The sequence below is a fragment of the Rosa rugosa genome, chromosome 7 (assembly GCF_958449725.1).
Source record: "Rosa rugosa chromosome 7, drRosRugo1.1, whole genome shotgun sequence".
NCBI lineage: Eukaryota > Viridiplantae > Streptophyta > Magnoliopsida > Rosales > Rosaceae > Rosa > Rosa rugosa.
Window position 1 is genome coordinate 7,568,692 of NC_084826.1, and position 18,098 is coordinate 7,586,789.

At 38.1% G+C, this 18,098-nt stretch overlaps 1 protein-coding gene and 2 long non-coding RNA genes across 5 annotated transcripts in view; 2 read left to right on the forward strand and 1 right to left on the reverse strand.

Moving 5' to 3' along the window:
• LOC133721631 (uncharacterized) overlaps positions 1-8,446 on the reverse strand; it is a 72,451-nt gene extending 64,005 nt beyond the window's left edge. Inside the window, exon 1 of the mRNA XM_062148298.1 lies at positions 8,443-8,446. The gene's annotated coding sequence lies outside the window, so the exon portion shown is untranslated. The remainder of the gene's footprint in view (positions 1-8,442) is intronic.
• On the forward strand, positions 4,707-6,970 carry LOC133720893 (uncharacterized). 3 transcript variants are annotated; one of them, XR_009852009.1, is made up of 4 exons: positions 4,707-5,368; positions 5,440-5,916; positions 6,504-6,550; positions 6,654-6,970. It is a non-coding gene; the product is annotated as an uncharacterized LOC133720893 (long non-coding RNA). The 3 variants fall into 3 exon arrangements; XR_009852010.1 differs by having other exon boundaries at positions 4,708-5,368; positions 5,440-5,818; XR_009852008.1 differs by lacking the exon at positions 5,440-5,916 and having other exon boundaries at positions 4,725-5,368; positions 6,654-6,913.
• Positions 8,447-13,740: 5,294 nt separating the features above from the next.
• On the forward strand, positions 13,741-16,274 carry LOC133723919 (uncharacterized). The gene is made up of 3 exons (XR_009853340.1): positions 13,741-14,227; positions 14,901-14,977; positions 16,004-16,274. It is a non-coding gene; the product is annotated as an uncharacterized LOC133723919 (long non-coding RNA).
• The last annotated feature ends 1,824 nt before the right edge of the window (positions 16,275-18,098 follow it).

Genomic DNA, 18,098 nt, shown 5'->3' on the forward strand with positions numbered 1-18,098 from the left:
GGGCTTTCGGGCTAAAATGCCCAGGCCTAGTTTTAGTCACACATTATTCCTAAGGTGGGCGAGAAAATGGAAAATTTAGTGGTAATTAACATTTATATAAGTTTTTCTGGTAAAAAGAAAAATTTCATAAACTTACAATAACTCTAATATGTAATGTTATTATTTATTTATTTTTATTTTTTTTTAAACCGAGGGGATGTATGGGACCCACTGATCCCTTAATGACACTGCCACTGACTGAAATTATTCTGACGGATTCTATGCTAGTGATCACCTATTTCCATTCCCCAAATCTCATACCTTGGCCTCTTCGGGGACGTTGGCTAAATTGCTTACATCAAACTCGGCAACTGAATGTTCATGTTTCGCACATCTATAGAGAAGACAATGGAGTAGCAGACAAATTGACTAATTATGGCTCTTTGCATGAAACTTCAGTTTGGTGGCTTTCGCTTCCATCTTGCTATTTAAACCAATTGAACCAAATCATCTTTAATTGGACGGATTTTATTTTGTTTCAGTCTATTTCTTTTATGGTTGATGGACCAGAGATTGAGGCTAACTATTCCGATAGAGAACATGTTTGAGCTGTAATCTGAACCATAGCAGGTTTGGAAATAAAACTAATAAACTAAATTTATTAGAACGGAAATTTTTCTACATATGGAGGAGACATAAATCTTATTCAAATATTACACCGAATCGAATATGATAGCTTAGGCTACTAGCAAGAAAGTTATCTAGACGTACGTAGCAGTCACGTAATGAGAAATCCATTATAGTAACATGCACGTAATGAAACCATCGTGGATCAACTCTCCCTTCGTACACCATTTATTCCGCAAAAGAAATTGAGCATGCTATCGATATAATCACGGAATCACCCATTTATTCATAAACCTAGCTCCCACTTGATGCTGCAACAGAATCACAGAAGTAATAAGCAAAACTAACATGCATGAATGTACAATTTATATATGTAAGAGATTCATTTATCGTTTTTGATATACCTTTTTGCAGTCGGAGGAAGGGTTAGTCTTCGACGGACTTAGCCTAGGATCCCGCAAATGCTGGGAAGCCCTGATGCACGTCTGGAAAAAGTACCGGTGAATGCGTCAGTTATCAATTTCTCCAAACACTTAGCAATGTCCTGGAGAGTGGCCAGATCTTTGTCGTAGATGGTCTTAATCCCGTTGCAGCATACCGCCATGGGAATCCCACCTTCCTTGAGGTAGGGAATGCATGGCTTCAGATCATCGACTAATTTAGGGCATTGTAAGAATGCTTTTGCGCCACCCAAAAACAGTGCCGCCATGAACAACACCACTACGCAAACCACCTTAACTACTCCAGAGCTTGCCATTAGTATTGTGTGCTTAATGGTAGCAAGACCTGTTCAAGTAGTCGAAGTGTTTAGAGAGTAGTAGTAGTAGTAGTACGTGGTGACTAAGAGGCTTAGGGATGCTGTTTATATAAAGTAGCAGTTTGCTCTTAAACTCATGGGTGATTGGTTACGGGTAGTTAGCACTTACCAGGAATTCAAAACTTCGGCGCAAATCTTTTAAGGCCTTGTTAAATGCTAGTAGCTTGTTCCTTAAGTCATTGATCAATCCGGCCATATATTTCAGTTTCTAAACATGCATGGCTTTGGGTGTACAGTAAGTCCTCATTTGGTTAGCAAAAGGAATTAAATACGTCCTCATTTGGTTCGCAAAATTTTTTATTTTATTTTTCTTTCTCATAGAATGAGAAATTAAGATTCTCATGAACTTTCTTTATGTAACCATAAGAAGTTGTTATGCAAATCATAATTAATACAATAAAATATAAAAATAATATGAGTAATAAATGGTCACCTAAACCATTTCTTCACCTAAATTTTGCTGAACCTCATGAACCCTATTCAATTCTACAATATTCAAGGGGGAAAACATCACAAACCATGCACCAACTATTGACATTTCTACACTTTATACCAACTTTCATAACTATCACAATGTTTTACCAAGTTTGCTCAAATCTTTCACTTTAGTGTACACTGTTAACTTTTCTATTAAATATCCCCCAGAACAGTTACCAAAAATAAAAAAAATTTGACAAAGCGTAGTAAGCCCATATTTTTTTTTTTTTTCACTTATTTTAAAGAGGATCAAAGGATTTCATTCCTACCCCCATGTTGACTCGAACCCATGACCTGGATCTTAGGTAGTAGGCCCATACTCCTGAATTTGTTTATTTGACATATTGCAATATCCTCAATACTCGAAGGTAAACAGTTAAGTTTTAATATTCATAATTTCTATCCATACTAGAAAAGAGCTGCTTACTATTTGCAAAGAAACAAGCCAAGAATTGTTAGAAGAAAGAAAAAGTTAAAAAACTCTAAAAGATTTTAGATCAAAGCTTGATAGAAAAACTCCTGAAAATTGGAATATTATTTTCCGGATTCAGAAAAGAAACTACAAAGTGGAAGAAGATATCAAAATTATTAAAGAATCTCTTGAAGAGGAACAAAAACCTCTTGATTATTTGAGCATTAGTTAGATCCGACTAAGTTATTATCAGAGCCTGCTTTAAGCCTCAAATAGAATCCCTCATGAGAACAATGTCTGAAATAATGATAGAGAAATTAAATTCTCTATTAAAACTTTCTGATGAAAAACATAAGAACTTATTAAAAGAACTATCTAGCATTTCAAAAAAAAAAAAAAAAGTATTATATCAATAATCGTCCAAAAAAGGAAGAAGAACAACTAACAAGTATTAGTAGAAAAATCAATGATCAAAATGAAATACTTTCAATTCAAAAAATTATTGAAATGCTAGTTTTTATTTGGGATTGTTTTGTTTAATTGCATGGTATCTTTTATTTTATTGTCCAATTTAACGGCAACACTTAATGGGGTTAACTTGATATACCAAAATGATGTTGAAATTCAAAGCATACACCAAATTATAGAATCATCCATACTTCATACACTGCACTGTTTGTAAAAATATCCTTATCCAAGGCTTCAAACATACAAATTTCATCGACCCTCGCAGATTTAATGTCTCTTTTTGGGAGGAAATCCACTCTCCCCAAACTCCCTATCCCAACCCTGTCCCACGAATTACAATTTGACATGTGTCATTTGGCTCAACAAGAGTTAACACTGTCACTTGCCTGGGAAAAAAAAAAAACCTTATCGCACAGTAATCAAACTTGCACCGGCCCCACTCTCCACAAAGGGGTTTTGGAGTGGGTGTGATAAGAATTCTGGATAGTCATAGTTGAAGGTTTGAAGCTTTGTCAGCGATGGGGTTACAGCTTTGTCAACACTTCTTTTTTTTGGTTAAATGAAACGTTAACTCTGTTAACTTTCTGTTAGTGAGAAGACAGGTGTCGCGAGATTATAAAGTGATAGAATTGGGATATAGTAAACTGGGACATGTGACCTCCTCGCTCTCTTTTTCTTCCATTCAATCCATACTCCAATTCAACAAAAATTGAGAAATTTACACAAACCATACCATAATAAAGACTATCATGGAGAAATTGAAGATTAGATAAAGAAAAGCAGATCTCGAGCTTCAAATTAAGGAAGAAAGCACGTATTGTGCTTGGAGGAAGAAGAAGAACGTAGGTTTTAGAGGAAGAAGAAGAGGTTAAATCAATAGACTTCGCTGGTCTTATCTAGAGACAACCAAAAATTGTATTCTAGTTTATGCAAGGTAACGAGGATGGGAAGAAAAATTGATATTAACGTGTACCATTTAGGGTTAGTTTCATATTGATGTGACTTAAAAAAAAAAAATTTGTTACTGCTGTGTTGTGAGAATAATCAGTTGTGAATTAAAATAATTTCGTGTTTAGTAAAACCTTTTAAAAATGCTATCAGTACATAAAACAACTTGAGAGCGTATTTTGATCGAAACCAGCTTCTAAAAGTAATCTTTGGGTTACATAAAAAATCTGATGCCAGTGACTTATAACTTTCAATTAAAATTGTTTATTTATTTATTTACTAAACACAATAAAATCTAAAATTTCAGATAAAAAACTAATTTAAAAAGAAAACGAAAAAAATCCAAACGGGGCCTTATTTTAATACTTATAAGCACTAAACACAACCCAAAGCAATTAGTCTCTTTTACATTAAATTTTTTTCTCTTACATAATACAATTTGGGGCCTTTAAAACAACAAACAAATCACAAATGCCCCAAAAAGTCTGCGCGCGACACTCAAATATGGCCACTGTGTCCAGAAACCAAATACTGTGGTCCACTGCCGAAACCCTTGTGGCACAGAAGCTTATATTAACAATCAGGGAGTCATGGGGTTTGTTGTCATTCCCCCCAAAAGAAATATGTGTTAAATTACAATCTCCATGATAAGCAAGGTTAGTCCTTTTTTTTTTTTGAAAAGGCAAGGTTAGTCCTTAGATGTATTGAATTTCCAATGGTTGAGTAGCACAATTTAATTATGGAGCTGCTATTTGCAATTACTAGGATGCCTAACCCCTCATGAGGTTTGGCCGGCTTGTGACTTCAAACTAAGCCAGCTGCATACTACTCTAGTCCTTCTTAAGAGTGTTCCGCCGTATTTATTTATGTATCTTTTAATTGCGTACGGTGAAAGTATAGGTTCTAGGTCATAAATAAGCCAGCTGCATACTATACTCTAATCCTTCTTAGGCTATGTTTGGGGGGGGCTTTTTAGCTCCCATGCTTATAAGCACAAGAGTCACAGGCGTTTGGTTAGCTGACTTATGCTCAGCTTATTTGAAAAGCCACTGCAGCTTCTCTCGAAAAGGAGAAGCTGCGTGACCCCTGCTTTCAGAAGCCAGAAGCCAGCAGCGTACTGTAGCGTAGCTTCCTGTAGTTAAATGAATCTTTCTAAATGACGAAGTCTATCCCTCCTTGGTTGAGGCAATTACGGATTGCCATTAGCCCTTCGAGATGAGATCTCAGACTCTGCTTCATTTTCATCTCTATCCCATCTCTACTCTCCCTCTGACGCCGCCGGGCTCTCATCACAGACCAAGCATCCCTCTCCCACAAACGCCGCCACCAGGGGCGGATCTAGGCACAAGCTGGGGTGGGCTCAAGCCCCGCCGAACTCCCAGTCCCGATCTCTCTTTTCAACTTCTCAACCTGCTTCTCGGCATCTCCTGTCTTTCAATCCCCACCCAGCCCCCACCGCTGAGCTCCACCTCCAGCCTTTCAAGCCCCACCCAGCCACCGCCGAACTCAATCCTTCAGCACTCCCGACTGCATAGCCCGATAGCCAAAGTCTTTCTTCTTTAGAGTTCAGACTTCAGACTACCGATTCTTCAGATTGAGTTCTAGTCTTCTGCTTCTTCAGTTCTTCCTCTCTTAACTGTGTAAGTATCATGCTGGGTTGCAATTTCAGATTACCAAATTGCTGGTTATTGATTTAATGATTTCAAATCAGGTGAATAAATTGCTGGGTTGCCGGCAGTGTGTAAGTTGACGAATTTCCTGGGTGAGTTACTGAGTTTGATGAAATTGCTGGGTGTATTGGGGTATCAAGCAGTTGAGTAAAAAATTGGAGCTTTTGATTTTTTGAGGTTTTTGGGGAGGTGGGTTTGAATTCGTCTTTGTTGTTTGGATCAGTGAGAGGTTTCTTTAATCATTTGAACTTTGAAGACGTCTTGAAGATTTCTTCTAGTGTAATCATGAATTGAGGTTCAAAATGAATCGTATTGAGTGAATGGTTTTGTATTAGTTTTGGAGAAAGGATGGAGCAAAGCTGGGTTGGTGCTTGGTTTGGGGAAAACAATCATGGAGTACAGTGAGATTTATATAGATAGGTAAATATTTGGTAGCTCATAAATGCCTCCAGCTCGTGGAGTAATATTATGTATAAGATGAACATATTTGGTGAAGGGCAGTCGTTTTCTACCAGAAGGTAGCCACTAAAAGCATACACATTTAATGAAAATCTGTCAGTGTAGACTGTAGACTATTTGATTTGAATTCTCTTATATCTAGTGTGGAAAAGATGCTTCATTTCTCTGCTAATATTCTGATTAATTTTTTTATGTATTACTTCTGTATGTGGGAGTTGGCATGGCTCTTGCCTTGATCTTTCTTTTCTTTAGCATTTGGTTGCATGTTGTGCACTGGAATCCAGTTTCTGTTTCCTTTCTTTGTCAATTTCTGTTTGTTTCCAGTTCATTATGCATTTTGGATTGAAATATTGCTGCAAGTTTCTGTTAATTTCTGTTTGTTTCCAGTTTCTGCTTCATTTTGGATTGAAATATTGCTGCAAAGATTCTGTTTGTTTCCAGTTTCTGTTTATTTCCAGTTCTGCTTCATTTTGGGTGGTGCTATTTGTTGTTTCTAGTTTTCTAGTCATGAACCAGTTATGTGTATAGTGTTTCCTTACAACTATCAAGTTGCATGAATGTGAAACGTACTAGTATATGCTCTCAGCATGTATGCCGGCACATAAGATGAAGTGCTTACTGATGATTCAATTTTTCTCGATTGCAGCTGAAATCCGAAAGAAACGACTTGTTGAAAAGTCTAAAAATCTCAAGGTACCTACTTTCTTTTAATATGTCCAAAATATCCCGTTGGGAGTACTGCTTTGGTCCTTATGGTTTTGGAAACTAATATAATCCTAATCTTTGATGTGATCAGGGATCTGGGAAGCTTGAAGCCTTCTTGGAGCAAAGGCGAAAGAAGAATGCTACAAAGGACTATACATACATGCCGTACTGTAGACCTGACAACATTGAGTAGCAAACTTAATGGTCTCACTTGGTTGCATTGAAGAAGCATAACTTTAATCCCATCTTAGGATTTCTAGGTATTGATGGGGTGTTTCCTTGAGCTGTAATTTGGTTAACAATTTTGTTGAATACAAAAAAAATATAGCTATTATGAGACTTTGATGGTGGTGATGTTTGGACCAAAAATGATTGTGATTATTGTCAATCAATTTTATTTTTACCTCAGAGTAGGTGGACAGTGGATAGATAGACTCGCTACTAAAGTGAATGTTCTTAAGTAATACAAAAGAATTAACTAGTAAGAAGTCTAATTATAAGAAAATTGTGGGTGTGATATCTTCAATCCTAGTGCTCATTGATCAGCTTCTATTGCTATTTGGAAGATTTCTTTCCTCTCTTGATTGGGTGCTGGTCGTTGGCTAATTGTGTCTTGTTTCATAGATACCTCTCTTTTGTTAGACATTAATTTGTTTATGGTCAACATGATTTATAAAAATTTAAAGTTAACAAAAATTAATAAGAACATAATAAAGATTAAAAATAATAAGAACATTGTATTACCAAACAATCAAGGCAAAATAATCTCTCATGTCCAATTTGGTCATTCCACAAACAAAAAGCACAAGCCAGTTTGATTTACCAAGCACTTTACAACTATTTCTGTCACTGACAGCTCTTATAAAAAGCCAGTTTACCAAACACTTAGCAGCTTTCCTTTTCAGCCACTTATTCTCAGAAATAAGCAGAAACCAGCTTTTTTGAAAAACCCAGCCATACCAAACATAGCCTTAGAGTGTTTTGCCGTAATAATATATCTTTTAACTGCATGCAATGTAAGTATGGGTTCTAGGTCATGGAAGACATGTACATTTGCTTTCGAAATGAGGATGAATTAAGATAGGCTAATTATCGTTTACTATCTTATGGTTTGGGTCTAACATTAATCAAATCCATAAACTTTCAATTTCATCAAAACACAAAACACCCTTACACCATTCCATTATGTGTACCGTGAAATGGAGCTGTCAAAACGGCTGACGTCACATGCCAACTCATCTAAGGTGGGACCCTCATGAAAGTGGAAAATTTTAAAATTAACCCTAGCTCTCTTCAATTTTGGGGCTCAGGAATGGAACACACTTGCGCGTACCCCACTGCAGATATATTTAAGTTAATGTATTTGTTAGAGTTTGTATATAAGGTAAGTTTAAACACTTAATCTATTTGATTGATTTGAAATCAAATCATGGCAGTTGCAAGTAGTTATATATTTGAAATAGCAGTTAAAGGGTAATAACAGTTTGTTTCTTGATGGAAGAAACTGTTATTGCATTGCTGATATGTATGCAACATTTTGGTCCCTTCTAACACACGATTTGTTCTCATAAATTAGTCTCATCACACTAAGGCTCTCTTTGGATGGCAGGAAATCATGGTATGGAATGAGAATTAATTTCATTTTCCATGTAGAGATGTCATTTGGTTGTAATTAGAGATTGGAAAGGAAATAAAAAATGAGATCTGACTAGAAATTGACTCCCTCATAAAGCCTGAATTGAATTACCTCGTAAGGGGTGACATTCTAATAACATTTCCCACTGTCAAAGGCAAACTTACATAAATTATCCCTCTAAAAAATTTATATTCTCTCGCCAACATTCCGTATAAGTGGATGTCATATTTGTACTTTAATTAACAAAAGGGTGTTATTGAAAATTATAATTTTATATTTCATTCTTATAACTTACCAAACACTACAATAGAAATAGAAAATAAATTCCATAATTTAATATTCAGTAATGTTCCAACCACTCACATGGAAATACCAAAACCTATTCCATTCCATATCAGTTTGGAAACGAAAATAAATCATTTTCCTATTTTGACATTCCTGCCAACTAGACGGAGCCTAAGAGAATACTAGAGGTGGAATCAGAAGAAGACTAAAATGGATTATTCGAGTGCATTATGTAAGATTCTTTTACATATTGTACAGTTTATATACATTGCAAGTATTGTGATACATATGCTATTGCAATCCTAATTGTAATCTACGCCCCATTTGGTTGATTGGAATCATAAAAAGGGAAAATGAATTGAACTCCTTTCCTTAACTACCATGGAATGGAAAGGGATTTAACATTTCCATTTCAACGTTTGGATGAGATTGGGACTGCAATCATGATTGGGAAAAACAAATTTCATATTTTCCAATAATACCGAGTGCAATAGTACAAGTATTACCTAATAATACTCATCCTTGGTAATACATTTAAGATCATGAACTGTCAAAAGTATTGAAAATAATGTTTGAATCTCACCACAGTAGTTGTACAAGAGGAGTGAAAGTTAGAGAAATTAAAACATCACTAATGGTTGGTTATATGTGTGTCAGAGTAAAATCAAGATTGAATTTTGCAAAGGCTTCTGCCATCCATGCTGACCATGCATGGAAGAATAGAGTAGAATTACATCGATCACTAAGGAGCAGACAAAAAAGTGGCTGGGGAAAGCAAACATATACAAATTAAGGATGACGCATTTGTTACTGCAGTGACTTCCATCAGTCTTGTTTCGGCTACCTTGATGACTATACAACAATATTAAAAGAGTTGGTTAAAATTGATCTACAATTGATGAGGGGTATATAACGTCATTTGGCTATTCCTAGTATGGTTGGAATTGAAATACCACCTCCTACACATCAATCTAAAGCCACCCTAAAGACAGAATTGATTCCATATCAGCTGACTCTTTCGTTTCCTTTCCGTACCTAAAAGTAAGGCCAAAAGCGTTGGAAAAGGAAATAGTTTCCTTTTCCAGTCACCAATTTGAACAAAACAAACGGGGACGATCATTACTGCACTCTTAAATATAGTTCACTCATAAAGTATTATTTACATGTGTTTATATTGAGATATATTCACCGCATTAGATTTGTGTAGTCTAATAAAGATCCGTATGAACACGAATATGAGTTTTTTTCGCTTAAGCAAAGTTCATCAGAATTATTTCTACAAAAAGTTGCTCGAGTAAGTTTTGTCAGAAAAATTTCTGCAGATTTCTGCTTAAGCAATATTCTTCAAAATAATATGAAGAGAATGTTTATGAACTTTAAAATTTCTAACAGTTTTGGTTTTGGTACCTAGAGAAGAACAAATGGCTAGAGCTTATAAAGTGCTGCTTTCTGCGTTTTGCTTCTTCTCGAAGTACTTCTTCAAAAGAAAAATTTATCTAAACCCGCTTCAATTTTGTTTTTGTTTAGGCGGTTCTTTGTTTGGTATATATATATATATATATATATATATAGTCCGGCTACGGTGCGGACGTCCGTACCGTGCAGACGGTACGGATTTCCCGTTTTCCCTCACTTTCCGATCACATTTTCACATCTTAACCGTTCAGTTTTTAGGTCCTAATGTATAGATCACCTCTGCAAAATTTCAGCCAATTTGGTGATCGTTAAGGCATCCAAAAATGCAATTTACCATTATAAATACGAACGGTTCCGGTTTGACAGATTCGGTCCGTTCGTGTAAATTGCAGTTTTGGATGCCTTAACGATCACCAAATTGGCTGAAATTTTGTAGAGGTGATCTATACATTAGGATCTAAAAACAGAACGGTTAAGATGTAAAAATGTGGCCGGAAAGTGGTCGAAAACAGGAAATCCGTACCGAAATTTCGGTATGGACGTCCGCAACTGAGAAAAATCCTATATATATATATTTGAATTGGGGTTTAATAGTTGCTAATAATTTGAGTTCAAGCTGATTGGGTGTAGTCTTAAATCTCAAAATTTGGTTGATTTTGTTTGAATAGCTTTATAACCATGGGGGTTCTGAAGAAGCTTCTTCCGCCAGTGAAATCTACCACCACCACCACTTATGATGACCACTCGAATGATCCGTGGTTCAAGCAATGATTCAGTGCAACTGCCAAGGCTGAAAAGACTGTTGTGGTCAAGCCTAAGTCTGGGTTAATTTTAGAATTTTCCCTTCCATGTGGGCCTCACCTGAGCTGAGTTGGCATGCCACTTTAGTGTCATGATGGCTCCAATTCACGAACACATGACGGAATGACCTATTGGATGAGAAATAATAGTGTAAGAGTGTTTTTGATGAAATTAGAAGTCTAGGGACTGAATTGATTTTGGACCCAAACTATATGGTAGTAATAGTAACAATATTTAGCCCAACTAAGACAAGTATTTCTCCTATTTTTGAAATGGGGCAAGTGAGGCTGCCCTAAAGCCTTAATTAATGAAACTGCGGAATATAAAAAGGGGGGGGGGGGGGCAATAGAGCCTAAACCCCATATTATAATAAGCATAAAGAGAATATCCTACAATAATATCAAGAGTCTTTACTAAATCTATGTATTCTATCAAGCACTAATTAAAAAAGAGTACACAATTGACTACTCCATTTTCTTTGACAAAGCTGTAACATAATGGAAAGATTATTCTATCACGAAGAAGCATCATTACAAATAGCGCAGCTTTCCTACTATGTTGCCGCGCAGAAACAAATCCGGCGACACTCTATTTCATCTTGCCACTAGGAGGTTCCTTCCATTTGATCAAGAAATGGCTCGCCGCCTTGCTAGACCAGATAAGGCATACTGAGTGTTAATACTGGGACAAGCCCACGTCGCCTTACTACATGGTGGCGCAGACTTATTACCGTCATAAAGCCATGTTTAATTAATGGATTAAATACTGTTTAGTCCTTGAGCTTTCGACAAAAAAAACACTTCAGTCCGTGACCTTCTAATTTCACACGTTTAGTCCTTGTACTTATAAATTTTGGACCAATAGGTCATTTTCATCACTCTCCGTCCAAAATCTTCGTTAAGTAGCTGACGTGGCAATCCTTCCGCGTCAAAAAGTCTATTATACCCTCACTTTTTTTTTTTAATATCTTTTTTTTTTGTCAATCTATTTATCTCTTCTTCTTCTTCCCTCTACCAACTCTCTCTTATCCAGAAACCTCAACACGAGCAACACGAGACGGAGCTGCAACCTTCCCCTTCTCCTTCAAAACCCGAACCATCTCGCTCACCCTAAACCCTAATCAACCGAATCCTCCTCACCCGAACCTTAAATCCTAGCCCTTTCCCAACCAACCGCTCCTCAATTCGCTCGTTCTCCTCCACATTCTACTGGATCGTGAAGCCAATTCAGCAGCGCACGCGTGACGACGCCCCCGTGGACTTGCACCGCTTCGGTCTCCTCATCCAAGACGAGGACGACGCATTAGCATCACTTTCATCGAATGTTGTACTGATTTAGTGGAATTTTGATTTTTCGAGTTGCATTTCTTGATCTAAATTGTTCTTGATTCCCAAAGTTTGATTCTTTTGTGGTTGATTTGGGGATTTAGGGTTTCAATTCGGATTCTTTTGGATTGGGTCTCAATTTGAGTTTAGGGTAATGGTGTTTATGTTTTGGGTATATGGCTCGCCTTTGTTTCTTTGTTTTCTGAAACTCTGTGATTTGAGTATATGGTTTGCCTTTGATTCTCTTTTCTCTGAAACTCTGTGATTTGGGTATATGGCTTGCCTCTGTTTTATTTGTTTATGTGAGGTGCTGAAGCAGGTGGCGAATGGGGAGGGTGGTGTTGGAAATGCCGCAGAGGACGGCATAAGGGGGTGGGGGGGGGGGGGGGGGGGGTGGGAGGAGAGGATGGCGTAGGGGGTGGAGCTGGAAGAAGGGAGAAGAAGAGATAAAAAGATTGACAAAAAAAGAAAAAGAAAAGGATTAAATACTCGTTACTCCTCATACTTTTGCATGGAAAACAGTTTAGTCCAAATATTTTAAATTAAACAGTTTAGTCCTTATTCTTTCTAATTCTCACACAACAGGTCCTAAAATGACTATTATACCCCTCACTTTTTTTTTGTCTCTCTCTACATATATATATATATAGTGTGTGTGTGTGTGTGTGTGTGTGTGTGTGTAATAGTGTGTGTGTGTAATAATAAGAGAGAAAATAAAAAGAATAAAAAGTGAGGGGTATAATAGTCATTTTAGGACCTGTTGTGTGAGAATTAGAAAGAATAAGGACTAAACTGTTTAATTTTAAAATTTTGGACTAAACTGTTTTTCATGCAAAAGTATAAGGAGTAACGAGTATTAAGTCCAAAAGAAAAAGACCCCATATCAGATCATCTTCTCTCTAGGCCTCAATTTCTGGTTCGATTCGACCTCCAAATAGCTGCTCCACCGTAGAACACTCCTCCTCGGTAGAGCATTCATCCACCCAAAAATTTATTTATGATAATCTAACCTTGTCACTGATCTGGGTTTTATGATGGTAAATGGTATTCTTATTCAAATTTGTGATTGAATTAGGCTCTGAAGTGTATTTAGTTTCTGTTGTTTTCGATTTCGATTGCCTTTGGGGGTTTTGTTGTAATAACCCATTTCTTTTAATCAAAGCAAAACAACATTGCTTTTACTTTCATGATTTTGATGCTTTACCTTTAATGATTATGCTTAATTAGTAGGGTTACTGTTTGAGTTGATTGTGATCGACCGACACTCACACTCTCCCTCTCTCTCACTCACACTCTCACTCTCTCTGTCGGCCGAACCCAGCAACAAACAGAGCACGGTTTCTCCAATCTCTCTCTAGCACCACAGACCACCAAATGACACCGGACCACGTCCTACGCCTTCACCTCTTCCTTGCGCAGCTGCCGGTGGTATCTTTTGGCCGTCTCGTGAGCCGTACACGGCGGTGGAGCACGAGGCCGGTTTAACCCGATTTGGTCCCGAGCTTGATAACTCGAGCTACAAGCCACCAATCCTTGCCAAACTCCATCCTCAGGTTCGTCTCAACCTTCTGAAACTCCCAGAAGCACCCTTGCACGGCGGCGCGGCTCGTAGCAGCTGCTGAAGTCAACCCCGAGCTAGATCGAACGGAACTTTCGATCCAGATATCTCAAGCTGTGGAGCTTTGTTTCGAGTGATTCTTGAACTGGTAAACTCACCTTGAGTTTCTGAACAAATCTCCAGAAGGAATCGAAGCGATTTGTGGAAGTTTTTACGTGGATCGGAGCACCTGCCGGATTCTGGAATTTTTCCGACCACCGAAGCTTTCGATCAATATATCTCGAGCTACAGACCCTATTTTTCTGTGATTCTTGAACCAATGAGTCCGTCTTGAGTTTCTTAACAACTCTCTAGAAGGAATCGAAGCCTGAAATTGAAGTTTTGACGTCGAAATCAAGCCTTGCCGGATTCTGCAAAATTCTGGAATTTTTCCGACCACCGAAGCTTTCGATCGGTATACCTCGAGCTACAGACCATATTTTTCTGTGATTCTTGAACCAGTGAGTTCTTCTTGAGTTTCTTAACAACTCTTCAGAAGGAATCGAAGCCTTAAATTGACGTTTTTACGTCGAATTGGAGCTCGCCGTTTTCTGCAGTTTCTCGCCGGTTTCTGGAAAATTCCGGCCACCTTCATACTGTTCAAGGTAATTTTCGACCCCTTCCGGTCATTTTCAGACTTCGTGCTAGTTATGAAAGTTGTTAAGCATGATGAGAGGAAGAAGAGCAGCCCGGCCCCGACACCATTGGTGGTGGTCGGCGGCGGCTCTGCCACTAACTCCGGCGGCCCTTTCCGGCCACCTCCGGGGATCAAAAATATGGTTTCTGTACATTTTCAGATTCTATATTTCAATACGATCATTTTGATATATTATACGCAATTTTTGGATATCATATGATTAAGTTATGAATTTTTACGTTTCGATCGATTTCGATCGTTTGATTCGTAATATGTGAAGTTAGGACCGTCAGATGGACTTGTAGTTTTGTTATGATGATCTTATGACTGTCCCAGTGGCTTTGTGTGGTCATGGGCGAAGATCCGACCGTTGGATCTTCGTATAATTGAGAAATAGTGATTCGGAAGGCGATTCGTGAGAATCCGACCGTCAGATTTTCATATAATTTTGTGGAGATGTTTGTAAGGATGATTCGAGAAGATCTGACCGTTGGATCTTCGTGATAATATTGGAGGATGATCCTAAGGGCGATCCGTGAGGATCCGACCGTTGGATCATCATATAATTTCGATCCGACCGTTGGATTTCTGTATATGTGTGGTTTATGAATGATTGCTAAGTTAAGATCGTGTTTGACTAGGTGGTTGATGGATTGATTGGTGAACGATTTCGGATCGTTGTTTTGAGCTGTTAAGAAGACGCAGCGGGAATTTAGAGGTGAGTAAACCTCACGTGGTTCATATTACGAACCGAGTACCTTTAATTACTTTATTTTCTGTAGTAATTGTGTGAAAATATTTATGGAATAAATATTTGTTTTAAATCATATGGACTTGATCAACTACGGTCCATAGGTAAGTAAAATGATTTAATTATACAAAATGAATTTCATGATTTTCTTGTGTGAACTATAGTTGGTATTAGTGGTCATTCCTGAGTGGGTGATTACGTATATATATATATATTTACGTGATTATATGTGGAATGGTGTGACATTGAAGAGTGTGGAATTGTGATGATTTATTTATTATGGTTTGAAATTTGACTTATCATATTTATATGTGATGATCATGATTGATGAGTTCTTGTTAATATTCATGATTTACATTGGAGTATGTATAGAGTTGGAGAATGTAGGATTCTGAGGACGAGGTGTCCGAAGTTTGACGGTTATGGATAACCGGAGTGTTTGTGTACTGAGGACGGGGATGTCCAAAGTGCGACGGTTTATTATTAACCGAAGTTGTGTACTGAGGACGGGGATGTCCAAAGTGCGACGGTTTATTATTAACCGAAGTTGTGTACCGAGGACGGGGATGTCCAAAGTGCGACGGTTTATTATTAACCGAAGTATATGGTGCTGAGGATGGGGATGTCCAAAGCGCGACGGTTATAGTGTTAACCGAAGTATTTTTGCCGTTGCTTGACCCTAGGCCAAGGTGTCAGAGGTAACGAGGCAGTTAGAGCTCTAACGTGTTATTGGGATGGACCAGAGTGGTGTTATGTGGGTTGGGTGTTTGCAGGACCAGTGTGGTGTATTGTGATTTGAGGATTGTGAAAATGTATTCCTTGTGGTTTTCCATGAGTGGTTTGATGTCTCTTTGCAGACGTAATACTGTTGAATTTTACTTGAATTGTAATTTAATAAATCAACAGTTCTTTCTTGTTTACTCATACTGGCTGTAAAAAGCTTACCGGGTTTTGTGTTGTTGCAACTCCCGGTACACTATTCAAATTGTGTAGCGGGTAATCCTACAGGACAGGAGAACCAGGACGGTGATCGTGCGGTTAGAGCAATGGTTATAGTTTTACAGCAATTGTAATAGTGAGGCGAGTTAAGCTCATTTGAGCATTACAATTTGATTTGGTGGGAGTGTGCTGTAATAAATAACTTGAGGATTTGGGTTATTGTAAATTTGAGAGTTGTGAAGTGTGGTTGTTTGTGAGAAAAAAATTCAGGATGTTAGTTGTAATTTGTTATTATTCATGTTTCGGATTTGAATTGATTATTCAAAATTCGGGGCGTGACATTTGTAATGGTGAATGGAATTGTTATTGATGAGGTTGCATTAATACGATGTCCTTATCATTCTCAATTATGCTAACATATATGTTGTATATGAATCAGTCCCTTCGATCTGGGTGTAGAGGACAACAAGAAGAGAGAGGAGGAAGAAAAGGGCATGGCATTAAGGAGTCTCGGATGAGGAAGTGAGGAAGATTGAGTAGGTGAAGGAGGAGAAAGAAGAGGAAGAAGAAAAAATAAACAGAGAAATATATATATATATATAAAAGGAAGTGAGAGGGTAGAATAGACATTCTAGAGGAAAAATAATTGCCACGTCAGCTACTTAACGGAGGTTTTGGACGGTGAGTGACGGAAATGACTAAACGTGTGAAATTAAAATGTCAGGGATTGAAGTGTTTTTTAGTCAAAAGCTCAAGAACTAAACAGTATTTAATCATTAATTAAAAATAAAAAGCTATAAAACATAAAATAAAAACAGTGTGAGACCTTAGCCCAAGCCCAACGCAGGCCCACAAACCATCCAGTCCAAGCCAAGACAGTTGACTGCCTGAGTCACCACGCTGCCATCTAGCACACATAGCCTCTGGCGTTCCACCATTGGCAGTATACCCGCCACACCGAGCACACACTAGCTGGCTGTCCCTCCACCTCATTGACCTCCTCATCATGCCAGCAACCGTTGTCGCCCCATCCAACTGCCCCCCTCCATAGGACGGCTTCAACCAACCCAAACCAGATCGGAGCATTCTGATCCAGTCTGAACCGTACAGAATCCGTTCTCGCCACCACCCCCTGGGCACCACCAGGCAACCTCACCTCCGCTCTGGAGGAGAATGACACCATCCCTCCCAACCAGCCACCTAACCTTACAGAGCCTCCTCACGATTTGGATAACGCAATCACCACCATACAGCCTCCACTTCGACTGGATTTATTCCAGGAGGATTCAAATTTGCTCACCACTATCTCTTAGGTGATGATATCACCACTCAATAAGAGGCTGCCATGTGTGATAAATCATACCATGGTTAATCTAATTATCAGAAAAGAGAAAAATATATATTTAATAATAATCCAGCCTTTTCCTGAATTGCCAGCCCCCCACTTCGGACCCTCCCAAAACCCTCCTAATCTTTTCCTACGTCGATGTCCAATATTGAAATCCAGATTTCAGTCAAAACGTAGATCAGTTTTAGACTTAATCCAAGACCCACCATTCTGATACACTATTAGTAGTCTACCATATGAAAGTAGATATTTGGCCCAAATTGGAATCTGATTGATGCATGTTCAGAAATGGTGGAGAGAATGTAGAACAAGAAATCGAACGCCCGTCTCTTTGGAAACGTCTTCCGGTTCCAGATCCATTCAACTCTCTTGGTCTTCATGTTCGCCATCTCTTCCATCTACGTCGCTGACCGGTTCATTCTGATTTGGATCATCCCCAGATTTTTAATTTGAGTTTTGAATTTTGGGACTCGATGTAGGTAGTAGCAGGACTCAGAGAACTGGGTTTATTTGGTTGAAATGCTTGATAGGATCAGTGGGCATTTTTTGATTTTGTATTTCAGATTCAAAATTTGGGGTTTCAATATTGAATCGGAAGATGAATTTGAATCCACCATCTGAGTTGACTTGGAGATCTATAGTCTTTGAAAATTGATGATGTAGCAGGAGCAGGTTTCTATATATTTGAGATTTTTGCAATGGAAGATGGATTTTGCTTATGAAAGTGAGGGACATGTGTTTTGCTTTTTGTGCTTGTGAGCATGCGAATCTGGGTTTGAGGCAAATGAAAGGCTGCCATTG